The following is a 5,769-nucleotide window of genomic DNA, read 5'->3' on the forward strand; positions in this document are numbered from 1 at the left end:
TACAGCTGCTGATGCTCAAGTCCCGACCACGAAATGGAATATCAAGTGTTAGAAAGAAAAAAGACAAAGAAAAAAGAAATCAGTAAGCACAGGAAACAGAAACAGAATTAGGATTCCCTGCAGCTGCGACGTCCCCCTCTGATTTGTTCTCCTGCCCGAAGAGCTGAGTCGGCCTTTTGGGGGGGGGGGGGGGCGCTCGGGTTAAGCTTCCCTTTTGGCCTCGTCTTGTTCAGATTGGAGGGGCGGCTGTAAATTATTGAGTGAGATGTTGCGGGCTGGAGTTGCGAGTGCGGCGTCAGCGCGTTGCAGGTGCAGCCCGCGATCGGGGCCGCGGAGGATCGTTGATGTCAGAGACACCTTTTCCACCCCCCGTGAACCCCCCTGGCCCCCGGAAGGACGCACTTGGACATCCCGATTCCTCTGGCATCAACGCGCGGTTTTTTAACCCAACAACAGAAGAAAGACTGCGCTCATTTCTTCAAGTTTGAGCAAATTTCTACCCCCCCCCCCCCCCCTTCAACAAAATCCATTGCATCCAGTGGGCTTGTGTCTGAGGCATTGAAATGGTGACGCTACATTAGAGCCCTCTAGTCTCTCTCTCTCTCTCGTCATTAACATCGTGTGATGTGCTCGCGTGGTCGTAATCCTCCAACTGGTCCTTTTGAGAATTCTGCAGAGAAACAAATTAAAAGCTGAAGCTGGAGAATCGGGGGGGGGGGGGGGGGTGATGCAGTGTGCATCGTCCTGTCTCTCTCGCTCCCTTTTTTTCCCCGCCTTCCTTTATCTCCTCCTTAGAAAGGCCCTTCTCCTCGCCTCCTCCCTCTCCGTTGATGTCCTGGTGTCTGTGTCTCATTACCTCCTCTCTTACACTCCTTCCTCCCTCCGATACGCTGTCATCAATCATTGTTTGTTCATCCATTCCCCGAGTGTTCTCCCTCCCCCATCGCTTTCTTCTTCCCTCTCCGTCATCCTTCTCTTCCTCTCATTCATCTTCACGCTCCTTCCTTTACACCGTCCGCCTGTCCTTGTCTTCACCTCCCTCTTCCGTTGACCTCCCCGTCTTTTTCCTCCTCCGTGCCTCCTTCCCTCTCTTTGCTCTCTCACTTTTCTCCCTGCTTCCCTGCCCGACCTTCTCCTTTTTTTTTAATCTCTTCATGTCTTCTGCCCCGTCCGTTATTCACCGGATGGAAAGATGGAAAAGCTGCGATCCAATCCTGATACCCCCACCCCGCCAGATGTGGAGGCACGGCGGGGGAGGGGAGGGGGAGACAAACAGAGGGGGGAGACATGGAGACGTGGAGTCCTCTGAGGGAGAGCTAATCTTTACTCTTTGTACATCCTCTGCAGTCAATAAGCTCTCCCTCCCGTCTTCTCCCCTATGAAGCACCTATCTCCCCCCTACCCCTTCCCCTATCTCTTCCCCCCATTATCTCCCCCAGCCAGAGTCTTCCCCCAGTTTTTTCGGTATTCCAGGCACGCCCCATTCAGCAGAAGGAGCAATAGCTCTGCTGCCGCCACCTCTTGCCCCTTCTCTCCTAGACAGCCATCGATTTCCTATTGATGTGCCAGCCGGGGGCGGGGGGGAGTATGTGGGGGGGGGGTCTCTTTGTAGTCTCTCTGGAGGTTATTTTGTAGTTTCTTCACCTCTTTACGTGGACAGTAGTAGAAACATCTGTTTGTTTTTGACGTTGAAACTACTCGGTAAGGACTTGGACGAATAAGGCGTCTCAGGCACACATGTGACGCCCTGTTTGTGTTCGTGAGGGACATGAACGCCGGTCCCCTGAGTGAAAGTCCTGGGCTTTCTTCTGCCCCCCCTCCACCCCCCCCCCCCCCCAGCACTCCTTCCTCCTGCTCCAGCCCACAGAGACTCCTCCTGATGGACGCCTTGAAGGCGATGACAGGTGACAACTCACAGGTGTTTGCAAGCAGCGTTCAAAGGGATGTAGGGGTGGAGGAGAGAGGGGGGGGGGGGGGGGGGGGTGCATGTGTGAGCCCAACACGCCCTCTCATAGAAGCTCCTCTGGGGAGACGCCATCAATACGTGCGAGTCCTCCAAATGATCGATGAGTGGAATCATTTCAAACTTGAAACAGTTTCTGACACTGAAATAAAGATCAGGGCCTTTTTTTTCCCTCTTGGGGCTCGGATGTTAAATCCATCATACAGACATTATGAAGCTTCACAGTGTCGCTGTCTAAGATGCACTCAAAGATGATCGTAGATTAGCATCCTATCCACTCGAGGCTAAGGGGAACATGGATTATTTAATTGTGTTGCCCTTTTCTCTTTGACCTAAGAAGAAGTTACATGTAAAATGACAGATGAGGTCTTCTCCCTCTGCTCACCTCCTTACTCATATACACATACATGGCTTCTGTATTTCTTCCTCTCCTCTCATTCATGCTTTCATCAGCAGCTGATCAATCAGAGTCTACTTTTTCATACCGACTTCCTTCCAGGAGCAATAGTTGTGAAGAAGAGTGGGCTTTAAAACCTTCCCATTGGTTCAACACGTTAAAGTCAGCAGGCATCCAGAAGCTCTGAACGCGTGCATGTGAATAAAGGCCCGTGTGAGGGCACGTGGGAACGGATGAGGCTCCTTGATCCTCTAAAAATAACAGACGGTAATTACACATTCAAGTGCTCACCGGTGAACCGCATCGCAGTGGCTGACACGGTAATTATTAACGTTAAAGTTTGCACGCACACCACAGAGACAGATGATAATAATTATTTACTTGAGTTATGGGGAGACACCAAGGCGCATACAGTCTCTCATGCAATGTTACATTTAGAGATTTGTGTTCCCGGTTTGTCTGTTTAATTCCTCCTAAATTCACCAAAGGTTACCATTACATAATGCCTCATTTGCCTATTCAACGTTTCAGAGAAACTGGTGAAGTCTCATGGTCTCATGGTGATATCTTCTGTGATTCTTTGACCCTCCTCCTCTAAAAACATGTCTGTCATGGGACTAAACTTCAAGTGTACAAAGAGATATCTTTATATATATCAATTTCAAACCAATTTTCATATTTATGTTCCCGGAAATAGACACCAATTAGCATATATTTGATAGGATGATGCTTAATTTGCATAATTTAAATTTAATCAAGCAAATCTTCATCTTCCCTCAAACAGCCAGGTGAAAAAAGTGATGCACAAAGCCAAATCAGTAAAAATTGTGTAATAATATCTGACAATTACAACAACACAGTGAAATAAATAACCAAATCCCAAATGTGATGTAAGAAGACTGAGAACACATGTTGTAACAAACAAATCAGTCCTCCCTCACATACGAAAAGCCTTTTCATTCTGACAAGTGATGATTCCAAAGAGGCGAACAAGTCGAGCGGACGAACGGGGATCACAAGCTCGCCTCCCAATTACCCAAAGAGACACACTCTCATTCCACATCACAGGCTCTTCAACTACAGCCAGACATCACACACACACACACGCAGCCCCATCAGGAATCATGAGGCCCACAAACGTCTCAGGGCGCCACGGCGAGTCCGTGACCATGTTAAAGTCATGTAAAAAGCGGTGGGTTGGCGTTGTCATGTGACACAGGGAGCTGGCATTGTCACGTGACACAGGTGTGACCCATGTGTGACCAACAGCCGGAAGGAGACAAGAAAATAAATTCCTCATCACGTCATCGTTGGTCCTCCACAACGCTTCCTGTCAGGTTGGCTGAGGCAACCCTAACCCTAACCCTATTTAAGCTCTTCTCATTGGTCGATCGCTCCTCGCTTAATGGCGCTGACCAGCTGCTGTCCGTCACACACTCGGCCCGGTTCGTCCTCTGTGACTTTTTTGGACCTGAAAAAGTATGAAGTCGGATTTTTGACCGGACGAAAACACTTAAAATGACCAACTGTCAACGGAGGTCAACATTCAGAGAATCGGTCCGCTGTCTCTAAAGGCTTCTGGCATGAAGGCCAAATGCTTTCAGAGGGTCTGACGTCACTGATCTGATTTGGCCGAACCCCAGGAGGCGTATCTCTGGAGGTGCGGCTGCCTTTCGCAGAGGTTTATTTGAACCCTACGTAAACAACTCACATGTTTCTGGTGTCGCTTCAGATCGTATTTACTTACAATAAGAATGAGACACGCCCGTGTTTTGACGGGTTAGGGCTGTTTGATGTTTTGACATTTAAGTGCCCGTCATCAACGTCTTTGTTCTCGGCTCGGGTTAAATTGCACGGCTCGCAGTCAGCCACGCGCTAGGTGCCCTTTAAAAGTGAAGTCATCTGAGGCTGACTTCCAGCGGTGTGACTTTGACATCATCTATGCATCGCCGCCTCCTAAACAAAGAGCAACGGGCGGCATTCACCACAACGTCAGCCGGCTTCCCAGATTGAGCTCAGCGGAGCGTTTCGGGGGCGACGGGACGAGGGGTTGAAGGACGATCCCACTTTGGTCCCGTTGATCTAGGGATCGATGACTAGCTTGAATTGAAATGTTCGACGAGCTCCGGTTTGCCAGTCACATTCCTGCAGCTACAGTCACATTGCACTAAAACGACGGCGGCGTGGGGTTTTAACAATTAACCGGTGGCCCAGATTTGAGGGGAGAGAAAGTCAAAACAGACACGAGGGAAGATGAACAGCCTCACCAGTCATTTAGGACCCAAGGTGATGGTTATGTAATTGGCACCACATGAACACGTTTGTGTGATTTATGTCACAACAGAAGAAATGATTGATGCACCAAAAATGAACCCTTTACCGAGCATGGATCCTGGGAAAGCTTTGTGTGGACTAAGAAACGCTCGTGGATGTATAAACATTGTTTCTGCAGAAGCAGAGAGACGATAGAATGCATCATATCGAAAGCAGCCGAAGCCGTACGGGACGTCCTCAGCTGGGTTACCTGCTCTCAATCTTCCTTCCTCTAACATCTGCAGAAAGACACAGATGAGAGAAAATACAAAGTACTTAGTGATTGGGTCATTTGCATGGTGGTTTTTAAAGGACACATATATCAGAGAAAAAAACCCTAATTGGCCCCATCTTCAGATCACGGGCAGTGATTGATGAAGCCGGTCCACACCTTCATCTCTTTGTAAACAGAAAGATGCCCGGATAGCTCAGCTGAAATCAGGAATTGGGTCACAGGAATCAGTTTGCTTCAAAAGTAGGTCACATTGGCACCGCGTCGGTGTGATCAGCGAGCTGCAGAAGCGCGTTACCACTTGAGAAAAGGTTTCAGAGAAGTGCAGGTCATTTTCAACCGATTGTTGGAGAGGAATGATGATAAAAAGGCATTTTTTGTTTCTCTAAATACTGAAATTGTGGTGGTGGTGGTCAGAGGACCGGATGGGGATCATATGACAGAAAGGTAGCATCGATGAAGCCGGGTCACACCTTCATCTCTTTGTGGATATAAAGATGCCGAACTAGTTCACAGGAACCTTTTGCTTACAAAGTAGGTCTCATGTTCACACATGATTCAACACGTTTTGATCACTTACATCATCAGTAAAACACTGAAAAAGCTCCTTTTAGTGGTTCGCTCACTGTAAAAAAAGGTTGTTTGGAGGCTTAATATCATGAATTCCTTTCAACCTCCACCTCGTCCTGGGTTCATATCAACAAGCGAAAAACAAGAATGAAGCCGTTTTAACTTCTGAGCCGAGACAACAAAGCAAACATTTCACATTAATTGTTTTTCTTTTAGCGGAACTATATTTCTCACTTAATAATTAAATCTTTGACCTATTTTTTTATAAGCATACTTCTTCCAGCAGAGCTCATC

The sequence above is a fragment of the Pungitius pungitius genome, chromosome 8 (assembly GCF_949316345.1).
Source record: "Pungitius pungitius chromosome 8, fPunPun2.1, whole genome shotgun sequence".
In the NCBI taxonomy this organism is placed as follows: domain Eukaryota; kingdom Metazoa; phylum Chordata; class Actinopteri; order Perciformes; family Gasterosteidae; genus Pungitius; species Pungitius pungitius.